General features: G+C 47.1%; 2 protein-coding genes and 1 pseudogene across 3 annotated transcripts in view; 2 read left to right on the top strand and 1 right to left on the bottom strand.

Moving 5' to 3' along the window:
• The window catches only part of BDH1 (3-hydroxybutyrate dehydrogenase 1), a 33390-nt gene extending 31890 nt beyond the window's left edge, over window positions 1–1500 (bottom strand). Inside the window, 1 exon segment of the mRNA XM_060098850.1 lies at window positions 1334–1500. The gene's annotated coding sequence lies outside the window, so the exon portion shown is untranslated.
• The window catches only part of APOD (apolipoprotein D), a 79247-nt gene continuing 54561 nt past the window's right edge, over window positions 475–25160 (top strand). For both annotated transcript variants that reach the window (XM_060099329.1, XM_060099328.1), the window contains exon 1: window positions 475–859. The gene's annotated coding sequence lies outside the window, so the exon portion shown is untranslated. The remainder of the gene's footprint in view (window positions 860–25160) is intronic.
• LOC132491310 (small integral membrane protein 29-like) lies at window positions 12431–12751 on the top strand (annotated as a pseudogene).

Below are 25160 nucleotides of genomic sequence, written 5' to 3'. Positions count from 1 at the left end.
ATATGCCCTGGGCACGGCCGGGCTGCAACGCTCTGGTAGAAAGTGCTAGGATATTTGATGCGTCTTAAAGGATCCTGGCAGCCGGAAGCCCACTGTAACGAACCGTGTGCCTCTGTCACCACTGGCAGGGTTAGACGGGGACTTTGCATCAGCTGACTCTGGGCAGATTTTGGCAGACTGGTTGGGAAAAAACACGCAGAGCTCAAATGAGCTCAACGTCCCGCGCGGCTCCAAACCCTTCCCCAGCAGGGTGCAGACCGCCCGGGTCCCTGTCTCTGACGCGTCGCCCCAGCAGGCTGGCAGAGCGCGGGACGCCCGAGACTCGCCGGCGCCAACTCGCCAAGCGCGCTGGCAGCCCCGCGTCCGGGCCAATCGCAGGGCCGCAGCCCCTTGCGGCAGACCAGAGGCTGGGAGCCGAGGGGGCTCGGCCCGAGCCACGCTCCCATTGGTTGAGACCGCACCGCCCATACCAAGTTAAGCTGTTCCCGCACCCGTAAGCCGCAGAGGCTCCCGGCCTTCCCCTGCCGCGGGCCCACCACCAACCCAGTATCTCCGGCCTGCTCCCGCGGCGCCTCCAACTTGCTCGGTCCTCCTCCTCCCCCGGTCCTGTGGCCTCTGCGGTCCTCCAGTAACAGCCGGCTCAGCTCGTGCTCGAGGAAACTGGACCGGGGCCTGACTGCTGTCCAGCATCCTTCCCGAGGGCGCAGCTTGAGGGAAGGAAGCACTCCCCTCCCCCCCCCCCCAACCAAGCCCCCGAGAACAGAGCCCCGTGGAGGACGCGGCAGGAGGACGAGGGATGCGGGCAGACGCAGAGAGATGCGGTGAGGAAGGAAGCAGTGCCTAGATCTCAGGCTAGAAGGTAGGACTACTGGCTTCGGCCCTGACTCGGCCTCTGGCTCGGCCGGTTTCTTCCCTTCTCGGGGCTGGGCTCGTCTTCTGTAAAATGCGGCGGCAGAGAAGGATAAGTGTCGAGGGTTTCACCTGGGAGACTCGGGGCCGCGTGTTCAACCTAGGCCTCCCCCTGACAATCACATTTTCTGAATAATAAACGTCAGGCTGGGCTCCCAGAGCACGGACGGAAGGCCCGGGAGGGCGGAGGATGAGGATCACCTGGGGTTGAGACGGCTCTGGGCGGTATCGGTCCATCTTTACACTGTTACTTCGGCCGCGGCCTTAGGGCCCAGCCTACAGGACTTGGTGCCCCCTTTTCCACTTGCATCCCCGAGACCCGAGTAAAGGGCAGCGCAAGTCCAAACCAAACCGAGCATCACGCCGGTTTAGGGGCGCCGGCTCATCACGCCCGAGCTGCAGAGATGCGGACCCCTCCTCTTACCCCAAACCAAACTGGCGCGGGGGCTCCAGCTGCTGAGGGCTCAGCTGGTGTGTTCGCCGGAACCTGGCGCTTCGCAGGTACCCGCGCTCGCGTCTTGTACCACCGGGCGCTACCGCCGTTTCCTTCTCGAAGCGCCTTACTGGCTCCCACTCCTGCGGCCTCCAGCCTCAGCTGCCGGGGTGCGCCTGCGCACAGGGGCTTTGCTCTGTAGGGCCGCGCGGGGCGGAGCCCGACGGCGGGCGGCGCAGGGGCGGGGAGCCTCTGCACCGCCTCCTTCACCTTGCGGCGTCAGGCCTGGCCCTCCTGCCGCGGAGGGTACTCCTTTTCGCTAGGCGCCCAGCCCGGGATTAACCCAGGGCCGCCCATTTTAGGTCTAAACCGCGCTCCGATCTCCTCCACCGCCATCCTGGTTCTGGAACGAGCGGGGAACGATTTCACCCCACGGGTTGCGGGTAGGGAGGTGGAGGTGCCGCTCCAGGAAGTGAGGAAACCCGGTGAGGTTGAGGCGCCTTTCCAGGTCCTACGCCTACTTGCTGTCTTTGGAGCTTATTGGGGTGGGTTGGCTTGTTGGTTTGTTTTTAAATTTGTCTTTTGATCAGATGAGATTTATTTAAAATTTTCTTCCTACGATTTTAAAAAATAATTTAAGAATAGCACAGCTTCCCAGAGTTTCAACAACGGAATATCGGAGGCCAATCTGCCACAGATCAGGCTCCCCTGCCAAGTTTCCAGGATGAGAAACCAGCTGAGGAGAAGGAACCTATCAGGGCAAATTAGTGGCAGAGCTATGTTTAGGTCAAATTATAGAGAAGGGCTGATTGGAAAGGGACCAGGCAGATGAAAACAGGAAGGAAAGAAGGGCCTGGTGGGGATTTAAAGAAACCTGTCAGCTCCGTTACATGAGCTTCTTGAAGGCTGAGGCTGTATCTTCCTTATCTCTGGCTCCTGGCATGTAGAGCTTTGAAGACCAGGAGAATCATGAAGGTAGGATGCACTTGGTTCTCTGTACCCATTTCACAGACAGACTCAAGCTTGCATCAGTGCTGTGTTTCAGAATAGTCACTGTTACAGCATGCCATAGCCATAACATAAATCCTTATATTGGGTCACCAGGTTACACTTTGAGGGTTATGCATTGCTAGAAAAGCAGTTAACTAAAGGAAGAGTTAATATTTCCACCTAGGAAAACCAGAGATCCTGACTTTGGACTGAGAATTAATGGAAATAAAGTTCTATTCATGAAAGACAAGGACAAGACAGTTGATCTGTCTACGGTTATATCCGACTCCACCTGTGGCTGACCTCACACCTTCCCAGCCCCACTTTTTATTCCAGTTTTGCTCTGGCAACCAGCTGCATACAGGTGAAACCTGAGAGCATCTTGCCTCAGCTGTACCTGGTATCTTCCGCTCTCGGGCCTTCTCTATCACTGCAGCCTGGGCCCCCTACAGGAAGCCCATTTTAACACATGCATAAACTTGGAAGTGCAAAGGAATTAACACGTCCTAGGACAACGTTTGACCAAGGCAGACAGGAGCTGGTGGAGAATTATTACACTCTTCCGTTCTCCCAGTGGGGAGTTCCGAGGTACGTTTTGTACAGCACCTAAGATGATAGACCCCTGGCTGCCCACAGTGTGCCCAACTTGATCAGCTCAATAATGCACCCTTGGGGGCTTCCCTGGTGGCGCAGTGGTTGAGAGTCCGCCTGCCGATGCAGGGGACACGGGTTCGTGCCCCGGTCCGGGAAGTTCCCACATGCCGCAGAGCGGCTGGGCCCGTGAGCCATGGCTGCTGAGCCTGCGCGTCCGGAGCCTGTGCTCCGCAACGGGAGAGTCCACAACAGTGAGAGGCCCGCGTACCACAAAAAAAAATAAAAAAAAAAAATAAATAAAAAATACATTTGATAACAATAATGCACCCTTGGATTGCCTTTCGCTTTCCTGCCTTGGCTGTTTGACTCTTCCAAATCCTCCACTCCTGTTCCTCGGGATTCGTTCCCAAAATAAACTACCTGTATCATGAAGGTAGGATGCACTCTGAACGAGTTCTTGTTCAGAGTTTGTTTTGGTGGGGGGCGGGGAACCCAGACTAAGCCAATGGCTAATCCAAAAGAGTCATCTCAACAGGGAACTATATTCAATGTTCTGTGATAAACCATAATGGAAAAGAATATGAAAAAGAATGTATATATATGTACAACTGAATCACTTTGCTGAACAGTAGAAATTAACAACATTGTAAATCAACTATACTTGAATAAAATAAATTTTTAAAGAAACACACAAAGAAGACCCCAAAAAACCCCAAAGAGGCATCTCAGCCCAACTTTGGGGGTCATTCTCAGCAGACCTTTCCCAAGTCTGCTAATGAGGAATCCATGTGTTCTGTTTGAGCTGTTGCTCTTTTTTTGCCCTGCTGCCCTGCCCTTTAGGGCATCATTAATAAACTCTCAGGGGCAGGCTGGAAGTATCAGAGACTCCCAGGAGACACGGCCAGCTAAAGGGCTGGGTCTAGGTTAGCATTGGACAAAGCCATTCTCGGCCTTACCTTAAACGTTTTCCCTCCTTCCAAGGTAGGTCCTGTTTGCCAACCTTGAAACGAGAAACTTTCAGCTCTGGGGTTGAACATGGAAGCAGAGACAGGGTGGGACCCAGGTGACTCCCAACACAGCATGTGCCCAGATTACGTCTCTTTTTTGCCCTCCCTCTCCCCCTTGCCCCCGCTGTAAAAGCAGTTCCTCTGCCCAGATACAAGGTCTCAGGCCAGGGTCTTTGGCACCTAGCACACTTCATCTCATTTCAATACCAAGAGGGTGCTGTTGCAAATTACTAAGCTAGGTTTGGGAGGAAAGAGCCCTTAGTCCCAGCCTTCAAGAAGGGAAATGAGACATGTACATAAGCTAAATGAATCCTTAGAAGCCCTGTAAGTCTTCTAAAAGAGGGACTTGTAAGTGTAGTGGGAGTTCTGGTGAGGCTTCAGGACAGGATCTGTAGAAAGGTAGCATCCTGAAAGACTCTCAGAATGAAGTCCCCTCAAAAGATCCCCCTCCTAATGGATTCCTCGTTAGCAGACTTGGGAAAGGTTTGCTGAGAAGGACCTTGAAAGGTGGGCTGAGATGCCTCTTTTGGATTAACCATTGGCTTAGTCTGGGTTCCCCCTTGAAACAGACCCCTGTCCAGAGAGCCACAGTGTTTGCTCCCGTCCCTCTATCAGCTCCTAATTGCCTCCTAGCTCACACCCTTCTTGGATCCCAGCTCAGACTAATCATTCATCTTCCTAGGCCCCAGCCCTCCCCTGCTATATCTGGCCCTGCCCCATCTCTGAATGCCCCTGCTCTTCTCTGTCTTCAGTGTTGTGTCCAACACCAGATGGTACAAGTTAAATCCTGCCCTTAGCCAGCCACGTGGGAACCCTCCAGGAGCCCACGAGTGCAGCGCTCTGTGCTGAGTTCTACTGGGGGATAGAGAATCACAACACCATTTACTATCCCAAACATTACAGGTCTTCCATTTGTTTAACGCAACTGAATTTTCTTTTTAAAAAAATTTTTTTTTTTTTTGCTAGAAATCATGTCCTTAATCTGCAGAATTTTAGAAGTGTCAAGTAGCTTTTTCTATAGTTAACAGTGAAGGAACGAAAAAGCCCAATGTACTATTCTAAACAAACTGATGCTCAGAATCTAGTGTGCTGAAGAACCCTGGATCCTAACATGACTATAACACTGAATTCTGCCCATGGATGAGAAGTGGAGGCCCAACCTTCTCCCTGCAGTGAATAAGCAAGTAGAACGAGGGCTTGGACCTTATGGGGAAAAAAAGGGGTGTATCGGACACCCACATCCCCACTCCCTTTCTGTCTCTTGACTCTAATGTATTTAACTAAAATGGTTGTTTGTTTAAGCCACAGAGTTGTGGGTTTTTTTCTTTCTGTGTGTGTATTGCAGAGGGGGGAGTAGTTTGGAAATTTAACCAAAGTTATTTTGAGGTAATTGGGACCTTTGAAGAGGGAAAAGTATGAGGAAATAAAAAAACAACTGTGTCCCCACCTCTGCCCATCCACCCCAAGCTACAGCACTGCATGAAACCCCTTCCTTCATGCAGCTTAGCTTGATCAAGCCCTTAGATCCCAGGCATTGTGCTTTGTGTTGAGGATGCAGTGATAACCCAGTGCGGGGTCCCTGTCTTCAAGTAATACAATTTAGCAGCTAACGACTGATCGCTGCATACCAAACACCATGCCAAGTGCTTTGTGTGCATTTTTTCACTTAATCTCTGCAGCAGTCCTAAAAGTGACCTAAGATTATCCCCATTTTCCATCTGAGGAAGTTGAGACCCAGAGAGGTCAAATAATTGTCCATAGCAACACAGCTAGGAAGTAGCAGAGACAGAGTGTACACAAGTCTGTCCCACTCCAAAGACTTTCTTTTAGCACACCACCAACTGTTCTAAGGTTCTTGCTTTGACAGAACGGGTAAAAATCCCAGTTTATAAGGCTATTTGGAGTCCAGAATTTTTTATAACCAGTTGGGCATTGTTTTGTGAGTAATCTTAACAGAAGCTGGAATTGCTTTGTTACATTGAAGTTCCTTTCAGTGAGTACAGTACAGAAGCCAAGATCTGATGCACTCAACTAGGGAAAGAAATTATAGGTCCTAATTGAACATATAAACTTTGAAAGACAAAAATATGGGTTAAAATTCTCAACCCTTAATGCTGATTTAATTTTCAAATCTATTTTTTAACTAATAGTTAATATGTTATAATAAATGTTTTTAAAACTATATGCTTATTTTGATTAATATCTTTTCATTTTTTTCCCCAATGAATGCGTATTATTTATATTTTCTGCTTGTTGCTACCAGGGACAGAGCCTATTATTTCAAAAGGGAAATCAAATTACAAAGCTGCTGCTTCCCATTTTGGGGTTTCCAGTACCTCTTTCCAAAGGCCTATTTGTTAAGAAGGTTATACTTCCGATTCACTTTGCTAGTCTTATTTTCTTTTCAACACAAATGGCACAAGGATATTCTCTTGCTAGCAATTTCTCTAACAGTAAATTGTGAGACAAGACCAATATCTAATATCTAGAAATTAATGAACACAGAACAATGTTTCTATGTTGCTCACTAGAGGATTTCACTTTATAATTACCTTTGTTTTGAAATAAATTAATTTTAAAAGCTCACCAAAAAAAAAAAGAAAAAGACCTATTTGTGCCTCCCCAACGCCCTCCTCTCACACCAGGCTCCTCCCAAGACTGGAAGGGTTTCCTTCTGCGGATAGTCTTCACGCTCAGCATTTGCTCACCTTGGCCAGCTGTAGCAAGGCTCCCTCAGCACTATCAGCACGCAGGCCCAGGCAAGATACAAGGCAGATACACCTGGAATCCTCTTAATTCTCAGTTGATAAAATGTAATAGACACCCCTGGAAACCTCTTCCAGGCTTTATGTGTATTATTTCAATGCTTGTCTTTAGCTGGGAAGGGAAACTCTCACATTCATATGATAAGCAAGGCCAACTAATGATAAAATACAATATTTAGAGTTCTGATGTTTGTGTGTTTGTCGCTGAATAGGCAAAGTTCAGCTTCATAACTGTTTGTTTTAAGCTTAAAATGTCTGTGAGTTTGGCCCTCTGACAAGTGGAGAATCAAGGGTGGATGCCACTGCCTAGGGATGCATAAGAAAAAATGATGCCAAAGGGCAACTCCAGCTGACTCCACAGTGAGCTCTCCCTGCCAGGATGTGTGGGCATAAATGAGCATAGGAACTGGCCTGAACAGAATGAGAACTATCCAGAGAGTGACCTGAGCATAACCCAGAATCAGGACCTGAGAAAGATTGTAAGATTGCTTTGGACAGGGTCAGCTGCAAGAAGGTAGGACCAAAACATACCTCTTAAACATCACAATCAGGTGAGGAAGAGTATGTATGCAACACAGGAGATCCCTTCAGGGTGTTTCTTAGTATTACCATACCTTGTAATTAAAGTCAATGGAAAATTACAACAACTGAATTCAGGCAGTACTACTAATGGTCTAGACTCTTCATAAATAAAGTTTGGGTCACCCCACCCAAACATGGTAAAGAACCATGACCTGCTGAGGGCAAAGGGAATATGGAATGGGCAGTGGCAAATAGTAATTATAAATACCAGGTACAACCATGTGACCAGTTGCAGAACAAGGACTGTAATTGTCATGAGTATTTCTTCCTTATTTTGTTATGAATATGTGTGTGTAATATCTTTCTTTTCTCTCTTATCCCCTTATCATGTAACATGAGATACTTTGACTCATATATCATACTATTGTTAACTTCACATCATAGTATTTAAGTTGTGAGACATCAAGAAGAGTGAACATCACCCAAGGACTCTGTTCTGTTTCGGGGAAAGTGTTAGTGCATTTTTAGTTGTATACAGGAGAGTTGTATCATGTAGTTTGAATTATGACCTTGTTATTGTCTTTATTTGGAGAATAAGTATGGTCTAAGGAGATGTATATGGGTGCCAAGTTGACAGGGAGTGAACTGTGATGGTTAATTTTATTATTTTTTAAATTAATTAATTACTTAATTAAAAAAAATTTATCGCTGTGTTGGGTCTCCATTGCTGCTCACGGGCTTTCTCTAGTTGTGGCGAGCAGGGGCTACTCTTCGTTGCGGTATGCAGGCTTCTCATTGCAGTGGCTTCTCTTGTTGCGGAGCACGGGCTCTAGGCACGTGGGCTTCAGTAGCTGTGGAACGCGGGCTCAGTAATTGTGGCTCACAGGCTCTAGAGCGCAGGCTCAGTAGTTGTGGCGCATGGGATTAGTTGCTCCGCGGCATGTGGGATCTTCCCAGACCAGGGATCGAACGTGTCCCTTGCATTGGCAGGCAGATTCTTAACCACTGCACCACCAGGGAAGCCCTGTGATGGTTAATTTTATGTGTCAACTTGGCTAGGCCACAGTGCCCATATATTTGGTCAAACATTATCCCAAATGTCTCTGTGAAATTGTTTTTGAATGAGACTAACATTTAAATTGGTGGACTTTGAGTAAAGCAAATTACCCTCCATAATGTGGGTGGGCCTCATCCAACCAAATGAAGGCCTTAGTAGAAAAAGACTGACCTCCTCGGAAGGAGAAGGAATTCTGCTGGCAGACTACCTCTGGCTCAAATTGCAACTCTTCCCTGTGTCTCTACCTTGCCAGCATAACCTAGATTTTGGACTTGCCACGTCTCTACACGTGAGCCAACTCCTTAAAATCAATCTCTCTCTGTCTCTCTCTCTCTCTCTTTTTTTTTTTTTTTTTGTGGTATGCGGGCCTCTCACTGTTGTGGCCTCTCCCGTTGCGGAGCACAGGCTCCGGACGCACAGGCTCAGCGGCCATGCCTCACGGGCCTAGCCGCTCCGCGGCACGTGGGATCTTCCCGGACCGGGGCACGAACCCACGTCCCCTACATTGGCAGGCGGACTCTCAACCACTGCGCCACCAGGGAAGCCCAAGAGGGACTTCTTATCATGGGAGAAGTCTCTGAAGCAGAGGGACTCAGAAGTGGAGCATCTTTCCATGGGGAGGTGCCTTAGAGGCAATGGAGCAGAAGTGGGCCCTCAAAGCTCTTCCTGCCTTTAGGTATCTGCCCCTCACAGAATATCCACACCCTATTGGCCCCAGCACATCCAGACCAAACACCAGTCTTGTAGTGTCAGGCCCTGGATGAATGCAGAGCCACCTGTCTTTCCATTCCTCCTACCTCTGTCCTCCTCCCAGGGTGCTGCTGCCTTTCTTTCTGAGTCCACAAATACAAATTAGCTTATTCCACTCCCTCACTCCAAAAACTGAGCTTTATTCATTCAACAAAAAAAATGTTTGAGTGCTTACCATTTGCTCTAGGCACCAGAGATATGCCTGGGAACAAAGCACATAAAAATCCCTGCTCTCATGGAGCTTAAATCCTAGTGAGGGACACAGATAATAAACAAGATAAACAAATTTTAGTATTGCCAAGGGGGATAAGTACTAAGGGAAAACATAAAGTAGGAAAAGAGGATGGGTAGTTGCCAGACAGGAAGAGAGGGAGGTACAATTTAAATAGTTTCATTCCAAAGGTGATATTTGAACGAAGACTTGAAGTAGGTAAAGGAGCAATCCATGCAGATGTCTGGGGAACAGGAATAGATCCAAGGTTTGTGGACCTGATGTTTATACAATTTTGAGACACTTTTTAAGAAAAACTATAAATTTATCAGTATAAAAGTAGGTGCAGGCCTTAGAGAGGCCTGTGGAAGTGAAGGGCGGGAAGCTTCCGCTGCATTAGCTCAAGAGTAACTAACTCTGCCTTGCTGGGGGAATAGCAACTGCACAGAGAACGGCAAGGGCAAGAGAGGCGTGAGCATGCGCAGTGAGTTTGGGGCGCACAGGGAGGTCGAGGAGGCCGGGGTAGCTGGAGCAGAGCCAATGAGAGGAAGAGAAGCGGGTGGGTCGAGGGAGCTGGGGCCAGATTACGGGGGACGTTGGACTTTGGCTTTATTGGTTGGGATGCGAGCCACTGGAAGGTTTTGAGAAGAGGAGTAACATGACTTATCCTGGATTTTGAGAGAATTCCTGACTGCCATTTGAGAATAGACTGAAGTCGGTCAAGGATGGAAGCAGGGAGACCAGTTAGGAGCCAGCTGGAATGATTGAGGAGAGATGATGGTGGCTCGGACCAGGCTGGTAGCGGCAGAGGTGTGAGGAGTGGCCTGATCCTGAATGTTTTGAAGATAAAGTTGCAGGATTTGCTACCAGATGGGATGTAAGGGTAAGAGAGAGAAAGATGTCAAAGATGACTCTGAGGATTTTGTCCTGAATAACTGGAAGGATGTAGTTTCATTAACTGAGATGAGGGGGGACATTTGAGCACAGATTTTAAGTGGAAGATTAGAGTTCAGTTTTGAACATGTGAATATTGAGATGCTTACATACCCAAAGGGAGAGGTGGAGTGTGGAATGCAGTCTGGAAGAAATCTGGGCTGGAAAAAATAAATTCCTGAAGCTGGGTTAGATCACTAAGGGAGTGAATGTGGATAGAGAAAAGAAGTGGCCCTAGATTTGAACCCTGAGACCCTCTGATATTTAAAAGTCAGGGAGGAGAGAAGGAACCGGCAGAGGAGACGAAGAAAGAACAGGTAGGAGGTAGGAGAAGAGCCAAGAAAGAGCGATCCCCTGCAAGCCAGGTGAACGAAATGCGTTCAAGAGGCAGAAGGGATCAGCCTTCAAAGGCTGCTGATAGGTCAAAACATGAGGCTGGGAGTTGACCACTGAATGTAACACATGGAGATCATTGGTGATCTTTTTTTTTTTTTTTTTTTTTTGCTGTACGCGGGCCTCTCACTGCTGTGGCCTCTCCCGTTGCGGAGCACAGGCTCCGGACACACAGGCTCCGTGGCCATGGCTCGCGGGCCCAGCCGCGCCGCGGCACGTGGGATCCTCCGGGATCGGGGCACGAACCCGTGTCCCCTGCATCGGCAGGCGGACTCTCAACCACTGCGCCACCAGGGAAGCCCCCCATTGGTGATCTTGACAAGAGCAGGAGGCATATTAGTGAGAATCCAAACCACAATTAAATCTTCAGCCTGATATGTCTGGCTGTTCTGCCGTTAGCCCCAGTGAGCAGTTCACATCACCTGGTCTGTTCACCGGGACCTTCTACATTCACCCATGACTTTCAGGCTGTTCCTGCCTCCAGGGTCTCTCCAACCCCACAAATAGAACTCAGACACCTGAGCCAACACTTCCCCTACTGGAAGCCACTCATCTCCCAGAGGGCTGAGATTCTATAATCCCCTATGTGGGAAAAACAGAAAAAAACAAGAGAAACAAGGAGATAAAAAGAATGAAACCTGAAGCAAAATGAGTTGCCCATTTTTAGTTCCTGATGTCAGTAAATAAACACTGCCTTTACATTGTGAGTTAGCTGTTACAGGACTGTATCAATAACCCCAATGACAGTGCAAGTTGGTGGGAAGATAGCTCAAACATTACATTTACCTGTTTACAGAAGTTCTTTTTTTTTCCCAAGTAAAAATAGGTGATCACTAAATTAACGTGCGTAGTTTGTAGAAAGTAAACTGAAAGGCTAAGGAGAGGCTGCTTTAAGGTTGATAGTATATATCTTTAACTTAGCATGATTTACCTTCAAGTGATATAATACACATATAAGAACCATACAGTAGTCTATTTTAATTTCTCCCCTCCTGAACTTTCTGCTGTGTTGTTTACATCTTCCTCTACATACGCTGTAAAACCTACGCTACATTGTTCTTATTTTTATTTAAACACTCAATTGTCTTTTAAAGAGATTTAGATAATAAGGAAAAAGATTTTCGATATTTACCCATGTGGCTGCTCTTCATTTCTCTGTGTCGATCCATATTTCCACCTGGTATCATTTTCCTTCTGCCTAAAGGACCTCTTTTAACCTTTCCTGTAGTGCAGGTCTGCTGGTAATGAATTCCTGCAGCTTTCGTATGTCTGAAAATAAAACCTTTATTTCACCTCTGTTTAGAAGGATACTTGTGCTGGTTATGGAATTCTAGTTAACAGGTTTGATTTTTTTTCATGCAGTGCTTTAAAGATGCTCCCCTGCTGTCTTGCTTGCATTTTTTTCGGTGGGAAATTTGCTGTCATCCTGTATTCATTCTCCCTTTGGCCACTTTTAAGATTTTCTCTTTATCATTGATTTTGAGCAATTTGATTATGATGTTCCTTGGTGTAGTTTTCTTCATGTTTCTTATGCTTTGGAGTTGATTGAACTTATTGGATCTGTGAGTTTATAGCTTTTATCAAATTTGGGGAAATTTTGGCCATTATTCTTCAAATATTTTTTTCTGTTCTGCCTTCCATCTCTCCTCTCTGAAGCTGATCTTTGACTGGCTCAGGAGGCAGTGTATGTGTCCAAATTTGCCGGGGGAAAAAGCATATGTAGTTTTTTGTTTTGTTTATCTTAGGTCCAGGAGCCAACCCAGGGCATTCTTGTTGGGCTGCAGTGGCGGAAGGGAGCCCAGTGGGGGCGCCCTCCCGAGGCACTATTTCCCAGGCTGACTACCCAGTCCTCTGGCTGTTGATGTCATGAGTAACACCGCAGTCCCAATGCCCACCCAGGTCAACAGTGACTCCATGGGGGGCCATGTGTGGGAGCCTTTCTTCCTCATCACCCTGGTAGGGGCAGTAGGGGCTGTGGTAATGTACGTCCAGAAGAAAAAGCAGGTGGATCGGCTTCATCATCACCTGCTCCCCGTGTGCAGCTACAGCCCTGCTGAGAAGCTACACAAGGTTGAGTAGGAGCTCCTCTTTGGTGTGGGAAAGGTGGTACGTGGCTGGCAGAGTGGCTACCAGCTCAAGCAAATGCTCTTGCTGGTGTCAAGACACGACCTGACCCCCTTACCCTGATTTTCAGAACTTTCTGGGCCTGGAGCGCCCAAGACCCTGTGAGCTGCTGCTTCCCCCTCCAGCTTGCACTCATCCAGCGCCCCCTGCCGGATACTGGGTGTCCATTCCTCCTCCCACCCGTTCCCAGCAGCATCTGTTTCGTAAGCCCCAGCAGAGCAACCAGTGCCCCCCTTCACCTCACTCCCCTCTAGGCCTTCAGTCTTTGTGGGCTCTAAGCCCACCACACACTCCCAGGCGCTAATGGGAAGTTTTCCTTCTGAAGTGGAAGGTTGGCCAAGAGACAGAGCTCTGCCCTTTCTATGGGCATCACTTTCGCTAGCCCTCCCTGCCTTTGCTTTGGAGTTGTTTCCATGGTGATAGGGCCTCCTGATGTATAATATTCAGTATATATGTTTTGTAAATAAAGCATTTTGTGGAAAAAAAGATCTTAGAGTAAGATAGGTTTTGGAAAAACATATAAATAGCATGTAAACAACAGCCATTAAAAAGAAAGAGGAGAAAAGAAGAAAAATGATAGATACATATGAAAGCAGAAAATGTTTAAACACTGGCAAAAAAAAAAGAGAAAATACCCTAAACAAAATCAAAAGATAAATGACAAAAAGAGAGAACACATGTGCAACACAGGTAACAAAGAGCTAATTACCTTAATACACAAGAGAACATTTACAAATAAATAAGATAAAGATAGAAAGAAAAAGGAAGAAAAGAAAAAAGAAGAAAGGAACAAAGATATAGAATGGTAGTTGACAGAAAAGTGGCTGAGAAACATGTAAATGTGCTCATCATTACTAATTTTAAAGACATGCCCATCGCATATACCATTCCCCCCCGCCCCACCCCAAAAGCTTGGCAGAGATTAAAAACTTGGAAGTGACCCACCCTTAACGTTTGCAGGGTTAAAGCAACAATACAAATGCAGCAAACAAACTACAAGTAAACCATCAAATATTTTTTTCTCTTATCTTAACTAATATATCTCATTCATAATCTAAAAGGCCAGGTTGAAGTTTAGACTTCTTACACTCCTCAGACTTCTGCACCAAAGATGGCACCCAGCCCCTAGTTCATAGCTGCCCCTTCTTTTCCCAACCCAGCTCCATCCTCCACTGTGAGATGCCTTACGTTGTGTGTGTGTGTGTGTGTGTGTGTGTGTGTGTGTGTGTACACACCCAGCCCACACATCCAAGCTCCCTCTACACTCCATATATGGTTACCCCTTGGCCACCTTAGGGCCTAAGGATGAGTGTATCAGCCATATGCATTCTGGAAGATGGATCTGGGAAGAGGCCTATGCAGTCCCCAGAGGCTTAGGGCTCTTTGGGAAAGAAATTCTAGGGTCTCAGATACCCAGAGCATGGTCAAGAAGGGGTGTGTGTGCAGGCTTTAGGTGGGCACACCCCCTTGACCCAATAGAGCCCATGTCCTGTGAGAAGGTCACCACCAGAGGAGAGCCAGAATGGAGCTTTCTACAACTTGGGGCCCATGGCAGGGATCCTCTGGCCCTGGTCCTAGGGAGGTGCTAGATATAGGGAAATAGGCAGATTCATACAATAGTTGTTTCAAATAAATTTGAGGGAGAGAGCAATTTGGCAGTATCCTCTAAAATTCAACCTGGCAGTTCCATTTCTAGTAATGAATCATCTAGATAGAGTTATTTGTAGAAGTGCCCAATGGCGTATGCACAATTATCTTCACTATAACACTATAAAATCAAAAGGCTACAAACAATATAAATATCTAACAGCAAATGGGTAACTAAATTATGGTACACTCATGCACTGAAATATATTCTGCAGCCATTAAATAGGTTAGGGTGGTGTGAAAGATCTTCAATATATATTTTTAAGTGAGAAAAGCAAATTAATATTTAAGTAGTGTGACCAACTGTGTGTGTGTTATGCTTACATTCGTTAAAAATTTTTCCAGAAGGAATTACAAGAAACTATTACAAGTAACTACCTCCGATTAGAAGGGCAGGGATTGATGGGGGGCAGTTTTTATACCTCTGTCTGTCTGACTTTGTTGTCAGTGCATTTAGTACTCACATAATTAAAACAATAACAAAAACGGTACTCTGTAAAATTTCTCAGATGCATCCAATAACAACCTTGCCTCAATCAGTGACAGCAACTGAGAATCTGTCACATGCAGGCAGTGTGTAGGCACTGGGCAACACAACCAAGAATCTTCTCTCCAGTTCAGTGGAATTTTGTTCAGCCATTTGCTGCCAGTTTTTTCTCCTTCTTCATTTCTAAGGTGGCAGGAACCCTACAGAAACCCTGGAGAAAATATGTCACATAGGTGCTTCCTTTATAGATTTCCCTAGAAGTCTGCCAGCTGGGCAGCAGTGGGTCAGCAGCCCCTGGTTCATGCACAAGGCCCTGCAGGTTTAGGAACAAACTCTGGCCCTGACTGGCCTAGTCTCATTGACGTGGGCAGTGGATCAGAGGGCTTTTCTGTTACTAGGAAAACAACTTAAAATCAACCCTTCCCAGCACTAAGTAAACATCAACACCCCTAATTCTGAGAGAGGCCCAAAGAGATGATCTCTGCCCAGGCATGAAGTCCTCCATGGCTAGCTCTTTTTTTTTTTTTTTTTTTTTGCGTTACGCGGGCCTCTCACTGTTGTGGCCTCTCCCATTGCGGAGCACAGGGTCCGGACGCGCAGGCTCAGCGGCCATGGCTCATGGGCCCAGCCGCTCACGGGCCCAGCCACTCCGCAGCATGTGGGATCTTCCCGGACTGGGGCATGAACCCGTGTCCCCTGCATCGGCAGGTGGACTCTCAACCACTGCACCACCAGGGAAGCCCAATGGCTAGCTCTTGATTATTGATTTGGGAGCTCCTGGACCGCAGGGACCAGATTGGATTAATCTCTGTACCACAGGCACGTAGATGATGCCGTACAAACATTTGCTGAATTGATGTCGGGCCTATCCCCTCTCCCACCACATCACACCCCCTCTCAAAGAGTTGACTGTTCCTGAGCTTCATTCCTTTGGTTTTGGAACTCAACTCCTAAAGGTGGGCCATGCTCCTGAGGAAGCTGCACTATGCCTCTGGGAAAACTCACCAAGGGAGGAACTCTTGATGATTTGCTCGCTTTAATATGACAGTTTATTCTAGAAAATTTAGAAAATAAAAATTACTAGTCAAATGAGTTTAAAATTATATTTCCCTCCACCTGCCTGCTCCAACAGAACATACTGCTCCATGGAACATACTCCCCTTGTGGATTGCCTGGCTTCATATTATATATCCATTCCAGGTGCCCACTTTCCCCAGCATTTTTATTCCCTCACTAACATCTGCCGGGGCGACTCAGGTGTGTCCACTGCAGCATTCAGCATTGGTTATCACTGTCTCCAGGCTTCTAGGAGCCAGCCCACAGCCTGCCTCATCCCCTGGGGTCCTTGCCAGGGTGTTAAACCCATCATCCTGAGAAAGTGCCCCCAAGTCAGCTCTTGCTTAGCCGGTCTTATATCCCAGCCCCCTGGATCAAGCACTGTTTCCTAAGCAACCAGCTGTGTTTGCTTAAGAAGCTGAGGCCCCGGACTTCCTTGGTGGTGCAGTGGTTAAGAATCTGCCTGCCAATGCAGGGGACATGGGTTTGAGCCCTGGTCTGGGAAGATCCCACATGTCGCGGTGCAAGTAAGCCCATGAGCCACAACTACTGAAGCCCGTGCACCTAGAGCCCGTGCTCCACAACAAGAGAGGCCCGCGCACCGCAACGAAGAGTAGCCCCCGCTCGCCACAACTAGAGAAGGCCCATGCGCAGCAACAAAGACCCAACGTAGCCAAAAATAAATAAATTTTTGAAAAAAAAAAGAAGCTGAGGCCCATTTGGTAATGAGCTACCTTGTATTTCCATTGTCTCCTCACTTCCCTTTTCCCCTTATTCTTACTTCCTTGGAACTCAGTACCTTTCCCCAGTAGACATTTACCATGCAAGCTTTGCCTCAGGCTCCTTTTTCTGGGGAAACTGGGCTGAGGCCAGGATCTTCGTGAATTCACCTGTTCTGAGAAGAGGAGAGGTTTTCTTCCTGGCCCTTGCCCTGGGGAGTTCCCAGAGCAAGTCCATCTAGCCTAGGGATGAAAGCAGAAAACCCAACTTTCATGGAAAGATATAAAACATTAGGAAGGGTAACATAAAGGCTAAGTAGACATTTAACAGTTTCAAAGTTTAGTCGCTCTCTCTAATGACACAGCATTTTTTCATTGAAAACAGCTTGAGGGGCTTCCCTGGTGGCACAGTGGTTGGGAGTCCGCCTGCTGATGCAGGGGACATGGGTTCGTGCCCTGGTCTGGGAAGATCCCACATGCCGCGGAGCGGCTGGGCCCGTGAGCCATGGCTGCTGAGCCTGCGCGTCCGGAGCCTGTGTTCCGCAACGGGAGAGGCCACGACAGTGAGAGGCCCGCATACCGCAAAAAAAAAAAACAAAAAAAACCCAAAAAAAACAGCTTGAGGATGGTACTTAGCCAAGGCATCCCCAGGCAGCAGAGGGGAGTAAAGGAGAGGGGGAGAGAGTACGATATGCTTACTTGGTTCACAACCTGTAGTGTATTTCTCCTTTTCTCATGGTCCATGATGCTCCAGATCCTGACAGAAGTATGGCGAATCAGTGTGTTGGGGAGGATCGGGAGGTGGGGGAGGGAGTATGGGAACCTGTTTCAGAATTTTAAAAAGGTTTTAGTGTTTAGAAGAGCTGCATGGCAAGAAAGAAGGAGGGAAGGGTTCATTAGACAAAAACTGGTGACCGCCACACCCAGGTTCCTTAAGAGTCCAAAATCACAGGCTTTATTTTGCATACAAATTCAACCCAAGACCTTTTCCAAGAATGTTTTTGTAGTCAGTAAGGGAGGAGAGGACTTGTAAAGGAGATAAGACCCCATCATGCCCGGCAGGGGAGAGAGAGGTAGATCGTGTGGCCATAAATTGGCAAACTTTAACATGGCTGTTTGGAGGGTCTCTGGTGACATACCTTTGAAAACATCACTATATTTGTCCAGGAAAACATTAAGAGTCTATCCTGTTGATGAGGCTCTCCTTTTCTTCAACTACTACCATGAAGCAATGTCTCATTATGGAGAGGCTCATTTGTTCATCATACTCAACCAGAAGTGACCAGAAGTCCAAAATCAAATGATAAATTGTCTTTATGTCTCATTCCTGAATCTTGAAACCAATCATTTCTACTGGGACTCAACTCTGTTTGAAAAAGGTAAAAGATTCAAACAAGGGGTCCAAGCAAAAGAAATTCAGATTAAACTTTCGCTTAGCATAAGATGTCCCTGACTCTACATCATGGTCCTCAAGGCCAGAAGAATGAAGAAATACAAGCAAGACAAATGAGAAGGGGCCCATGCCCTGAGAGAAGGCAGGAAAACAGCAGTTACCGGAGGAAGTGAATGCTAGAAAGATGTCTCTCAAACCTGGCTGCATATTGGAACCACCCAGGGAGCTTTAAAAAAAATGCTGTTGTCTGGTTCCCACTCCCAGAGATTCTAATTTAATTGGTCTAGGGTATGGCCTGGTTGTCAGAAATGCTAATAGCTTCCCAAGTTGATTCTAATGTCAGCTCAAGGCTGAGAACCAGTGTTCTGGAGGAAAGATACTTCTGTTCTTGATTCTGTTTACTTGTCTCCATCTGTTACTCTCCCCCATTACCAAGCCAAACTTGGGTCAGCTGGCCCACGCACAGTAAAGCCAGTCTACTGACATAGGGTTGTGGTGAAGGAAACTGCAGTGTTATTGCAGGTCACCAAGCAATGAGTCCAAACAGATAGTGCTTAAAAGACCTGAACTCCCCCATGGCTTTCAGGGAAAGGTTTTTAAAGACAGGGTGAGGAAAGGGGGTTTGGGAGGTGCATGATCAGCTCATGGACATTCTTCTGATTGGTTGGTGGTGAGGTAATTGAGAGTCAACATCATCAACCTTAAGGTTCGAAGCAGTCTGGGGTCTACATGCTTGTGGTCAGCATGCAGTTAACTTCTTCCACCTGATGGGGGTTTTGGTAGCTGTCAAACAGCTCAAAGGATATGGCTCAGGATATTAGCTATAGCCCTTGAGATGGAACTAAAGGTCCTTGACTTTGTTTAATGGCTAAACTATTATTATTTTGTCTTCCTTGAGTGTTTCCCTTTGTTTTTGTATTTTCTCATTTCTCCAATTAAATTTACTCTTTGGAACTCAGGGAAGGCCTAGGAGGCTAAAGTTTTCTACAGACAAGAGGCAGGCGGAGGACATGGGGTGGGGGGGTTCTGTCCCAGGAAGGTCCCAGAGGATCCTGCTCAGTTACACTACCTGTTCTTAGAGTCTTTCCCCCTTGCTGTTGGTCAAGGCAGCTTGCCCAGAGCTCAGAGGGGTTGTGCTGACTGCTCAGGTCAAGGAGCGGAAGTTGGCTCTGGGGTGTACCCTCCTGCCTACTAGTGCAGGGACTCAGCCCCAGCCTCCCAGCCTCCAGCTTTCCTCTGCCACACAAGTAGAAAAAGTTTCCACTCTCCTGGCAGCGTGCTGCCTACAAAACAAAGCTTGAGGAAGAGTGCCTTGAGTAGTCCAGAAAGTTCCACTAGGAAGAACTACATGGAAGAGGGCAATTTGAGATCTATGCAACCATAATTTTCTTCAGTTCCTTTTCAGTTTACGGTCTAGTCAAGAAAAGCCCTCAGCATGGAAGGTTGAGGGTTCTTTCCTTGTTGATAAGTCCACACCCATAACACTGGTCTGCTGCAGTGGTGGGCTGAGCAGGTACAACTGTTAGGTTCATTATGCCTTGAAAAGTGAATCAATATTCTTTCAGGTTAGGACAGACTATTTCTGCTGAGACCCATTTGGAAAAGCGAAAAGCTCTTTTGGAAGGGGAATAGCAGTTTCTACAGAATTCTACATTCTAGTGAAAAGTAAAAGGCTTTCACTTCCTGGAGACCTGATTCACCTTTAAAAAAATAATAAATGGGATCCTTTTTAATTGATCCCAACTGGAAATCAGCCATAGATATCAGAGGCGGAAGACTTAAGTGTTTTTTCTTTAAAATAAAACGAAATTGGGCCATCAGACCATAGTGCTCTCAAATCTGGCACACATGAAATGCTTGATAAAGGTAGTGTGTATTATCCAGATCTGGTATTGGCTAGGCAAACCATCAAACAGAGGCCATGCAACTTCATTTTTGAGCAAGTGCGAGGGCCATACCTGAAAAACCAATTGTTATTAGGAGTTTAGAAAGGACAGCCTGCCTGCGGGGTAGGGAGAGCAGCAAGGGGGAGAATTGCCACAATTTTGTTTCTCTTCTCTCTAGGAAGCCAGACAGGGTCCTAGGAACAGCCTGGAGCAGTGATCTCAGCCCTTAGTGTACAACAGAATCACCCCCAATTTCTGATTCAGTGGGTCTGGGGTGAGGCCTGAGAACTTGCATATCTAACATGTTTCTGGGTGATGGAGATGCTGCTGGTCTGGGACCACACTTTGAGACTTACTGGCTGGGAGGAGGAGAAGCTGAAAAGAAGTTCGTGCCATAATGCTGGAAAAACCCCTGCTGGAACTAGTCCCAAAAGGCTGTGCCCCTGGAAACCAGACTGGGAGCAACATTTTTCTTAACTTGCAAAAAATAGATGGCTTATTCTTTCACCTGAGAGTGACTCAAACAATCGCCATGAGAAGCTTTCTGTCTTGTTAAAAGAAAATTAGGTTAATAACATCTCTTTATGATGATGACTTAAAACACCATTTCTAGCATCTCCATCTGGGCCACTACCGTCCAAAGCCTTTCTGCCTCATCTTCCCACCCCACCTCCAGCCCACACTGGCGGCCTGACAGAATCTCATAATGTCTTGGTGAACAGTTCTGTGAGGTTTTATTAGCACTGAGGGATAAACAGGAACCTTAACCCCTGTTTTGTCACTAAGTAGCCACATTACTTCTCTCTCTCTGGGCCTTGGCTTCCCCATCAATAAAAGGAGGGTTTTCAACAAGGTAATAAGAATGAAAAGGACAGTATTTTGATATTTATAGTTTACTTAGCACTTGCATACATATTATCTCAGTTAACCCCTGTGAAATAATTTTTATTCCCTCCTCATTTTTCACAGAGAAAGAGAATTGGAAAAGCACAATAATTTTAAGGACCAATATTAAAAATGGCCACATAGAAAATTCTGCAAAAACTAACATGGAAGACATAGTCCCTTATGTTACTCAGTGTCCCTTATGTAAAAATTTATGTGAAAAATTCCTCCTAAAATTAAGTGCCTGATAAATATGTCCCTCCAAAAGACATAATATGCATCGTTTTACAGGACAGAATCAACTTCCTAACTCTTCATATTTTTCTTCTGTTTCAGCTGCCAGAAAGCTTAGAGCTAATTATGCCAAGATTATAATAACCATTTAAATCTCAAATTCCTGGTAACATTATCTCTCACATCCTCTAAATCCTAATGCCTAAATGTTTTCTTACATAGATTATCTGTGATTAGCATGACAGGTAATTCACCATGTAAGTGGGGCCCTTTTTGGAATGAAAGAGAACCATGAATAATTATACCCAGGTGACAGATGTAAACCAGGACTGTTTCAAGCAAAGTGGGATGGGTGGTCACCCTACCTATGGTTGGAAATAGACTTGGCAAAAATTATATACAAAAAACACTCAATTTGACCTTGTAAGTGTGGCAGTTTGGGGTCTCATTAAACTCAATAAAGTCACATAAAAATGAAAATAGATTATAACTCATAAGAAAGAACAGCAACAAATAGGTTCTGAATATACTTGCGAGACTGGGAAGAGAGCAGGCGTAATGCTGAGGATGGACACGTCTCCCTTCAAGCATCCCCAAACCCTTCATTTCCTAAAACCTCTGCCTCCTAAGCCCCATGGGCGTCACATCCTGTGGCCGGTGGCAGCTCTACAATTCCTTATAGGAGGGGCTTAAGCAAGGTCGTCTGTTTAGAAGGGAAAGGGGGAAGGAGGGCTTTAAGCCGAACAGTGTAGCACTTTACTGAAGATTGTGGATTTTCCATCTCAAAGAATGGGGTGGTGTTGATGAAGGTGGTGGAGCCCTGAAAAGTCACAGTCACCAGGCAGTCCCACTGCCTCACAAGGGCACGCTACCCAGTATTTGCCTGCTCACACACTCCCCACTGCAACCCCCTGCCGAAGACAGGACTCACTGATTGGTCATGGCAGGACCATGGATACATAGATGGAGGTCACCCAAGGATTGGTGTGTTCAACCAGGTGCCCTGGTTCATACCCAGACACATTGCTTGATGCCTTTCCCACCTTCCCCTTCTCCAGTCACAGAAGTGTAACTGAACAGGTCTTCCACAAACAGAGCCCCCCACCCATGTCCTCTGCCTGCCTCTTGTCTTAGCCTCCTAGGCCTTCCCCAAATTCCAAAGAATAAATTTAATCAGAGAAGTGAGAAAATGCAGAAAGAAAGGAAAACAGTCAAGCAAGACAAAATAATAATAGTTTAGCTATTAAACAAAGTCAAGGACTGTTAGTTCCTCCTCGAGGGCTATAGATAATATCCTGAGCCATATCCTTTGAGCTGTTTGACAGCTACTAAAACCCCCATCAGGTGGAAGAAGTTAACTGCATGCTGCCCACAAGCACGTAGACCCGAGACCAATTGGAATCAGGAGGTTGATGATGTTGACTCTCAATTACCTCACCACCGACCAATCAGAAGAATGTCCACGAGCTGATCACACACCCCCAACCCCTCTCCCTCACCCTGTCTTTAAAAACCTTTCCCTAAAAGCTTTTGAGGAGTTCGGGGCTTTTAAGCATAAACAGCCTGGACTCCTTGCTTGGTGTCCTGCAATAAACACTGCAGTTTCCTTCACCACAACCAGGCGTCAGTGGATTGGCTTTACTGTGCACAGGTGAGCTGACCCACGTTTGGTCTGGTAGCAGAGGCAGGTGAGCTTGTTTCAGCCAGGTGAGTCAGGGGTGAGGGGCGGGCTGAGTCTTGGGTGTTACAAAAGAGGAAGATGTTACAAGAGGGGTAGGTGTGTTTGGACAGTGAGCAGGCCTCAGAGGCCAAGTGTGCACGGTTGGGCTTCCTGGAGCTCAAGAGTCCCCTCTGTCCTTCCTCCCCATGTCTCTAACAAGTCCAGTTAAACTCCGCCCCTCTCGGTTCACTGCTGGACTGGCCCCAGGAGCCTCACCTCGGTTGCGGAAAGCCGCTGCGTCCCTTCCAAGAACCAACACTAGAGGTCGCCCTTCTCCAGCGTCAGGCAAGTTGACGCGGAAGGAGACGGTCCAGCTTCTGCTTAAATTGCACGTTGGTGAGCGGGCCCAGTGGCCCTGATTCCGGGCCAGTTCCTGGACGGCCCGCGTCCCAAGTGGGAAGGCGCGGTTCTGGCCTGAAGAGGAGGCTGAGCCACAAAGCTCTGAGGAGAGGCAGCGCTGGGTTGAACAGTGAGGTGTGAGCTGGTGAGGAAAAGGACCCATGTTCATAGTCCTTTTCCCTGTCCTGGCCATTCCCTGGTGGGCAGGATGCTGTGCTCTGCGGGGAGTCCAGTGCCTTGGGAATCTAAAGAGTTGCCTGGTGGCAGGACTGGGAAAGACCAAATCCGGGTAGAAATACTTTGCACAAGAGATGAAACTTCCAGGAGCAGCAAAAGCCCGTGCAGTCTGAAGAGCCCATGAGATAAAGTGTGTGTGTGAATTGTCAAGTGCTACCCACACCCTTTTAAGTGGCCTGTTATTCTCTGCAGATATGGACACTGTGTAAGGGAGGCCCAGGTGTCCCATAAAGGCCGTCTTGGGCCAGGGCTCACAGGAAGGCCCCCAGCCTGGCTTGCCTGTGGTTCTCTCCCCCTTGTGCTCTTCTTGGCCAAGGTTTTCTCAGAGACCTAGTTTTCTGTGTAAAAAGGGAGGGTAGCTTCCAAAAGGCAATTCTACAATCTTGAGTTTTCTGGTCCCAGCCATTGTTAGCTGGAAGCCGGAAGGGCTGTTTCTGTGAGCAGTTGAGAACTGAGGTTCAGGGAGTTTAAATACCTTGCTGGGACCAGACTAGAACTCCCACCTGCTCACTCCGAAGCGGCACTCCCTCACGGCCCCGGCTGCCTCTTCGCACCGGAGAGCTACTAGAGCTGAGAAGAAGACTGCCTGGGCTGAAAAACTTTAAACTCGGCAAGGGCCTCAAAACAAAAACAAAACAGAAAACGAACAGAAGCAAGCATACCTCTGGGCCCTGTGAGCGGTCCCTCAGTCCCCGAGGCAGTGCCAAACCAACATCCACCAGCCCTCGACTTGAGGCTTCGGGATGGACAAAAAGGTCAGCTGCCTGCCTCTGTACTGTAGAGTGCTCTAGCACCCCAAGTGATTCTTCCTCCAGACCATATGGCAGAGCTTAGCTGGGGTGGTTATGCACCACCAGTGCTCCGTGCGTCCCAAGTGAAGTGCAGCTGTTTGTGTCTTCAGTTGGAGAAGAGATAGGAGATGTTTCCACATAAAGCCCAAGGGAGCCGGGCAGGTCCACACATATGGCACATGGCGGCCCCTCCTCTTCCCATTGGGAGGAACAGTGCAATCCATTGCCCACATGTAAAGTGACCTAGAGGTCCTCCCTCGACAGACCATCCAAGCCAGGCATCCTCAGGGGCTACGAGTCATGCTGATTTGTGGCACATAATGAAGGTCTGTGTAGTGGCAGAGCCAGTGTTTAATGTACATGGGAATTCGCTCACCCAGCTGAGCACTAGCTCTCTCTACTGCTAGAGTGTGAGCGTCTTGAGGACGATTCACTTAGTGTGGCAATTCACTTAGATGTGTCTCTCCCGCAAGCCTGGACACAAGGCAGATGGGTGCTTTAGGGAGTACTCTTCCAGTCCAACCGCTTCTTAACCTCACTGCAGAACTGAATTAAGCTACTTCTCTTGGGAGAAATTGTTATTCCGGAACACAGGGAGGATCCTTGGATGTAACAAGTCAACATTTTGAAACACAAAAACCATCAAAAGGCATCTGTTTATTATTATTTTTAATTAACTCCTAAAGAAAGAGCCCTTCATAAACGGTTCTGAGTGTCTACCAAGAGCACATGTTGTCATATTTCTTCTCTGTTTCTCTCTCAAGAACCAAAAAAAAATTTTTTCCCCAAGAGCGTGCCTTCCTCAATGTGTTTCACTACACTTGAGAAACCGGATTGTGCCAGAAGAGAGGGAATCCTTGAGAACAGGCTGTTATTCCACTCCTCTCGACTTTGACTTGACTTATCTTTAAACTGTCAGGGAATAAGACAAAATATCCCTGAGATTTTTATGTGTTTTCCTTGCTGGTGGATGTAAGTAAGATTTCTTCTACGTATTGCCAAAATGTCCCCAAGCTCCAGCCTGTGGCTACAAGGAAGGTCTTGTTAACATAAAAGTCACATTTTAATTTTCTGTCAC

Source organism: Mesoplodon densirostris, chromosome 5 (assembly GCF_025265405.1).
Source record: "Mesoplodon densirostris isolate mMesDen1 chromosome 5, mMesDen1 primary haplotype, whole genome shotgun sequence".
Lineage (NCBI taxonomy): Eukaryota > Metazoa > Chordata > Mammalia > Artiodactyla > Ziphiidae > Mesoplodon > Mesoplodon densirostris.
Note: the sequence above shows the minus strand (reverse complement) of the source record. Positions and strands in the feature narration are given on the sequence as shown.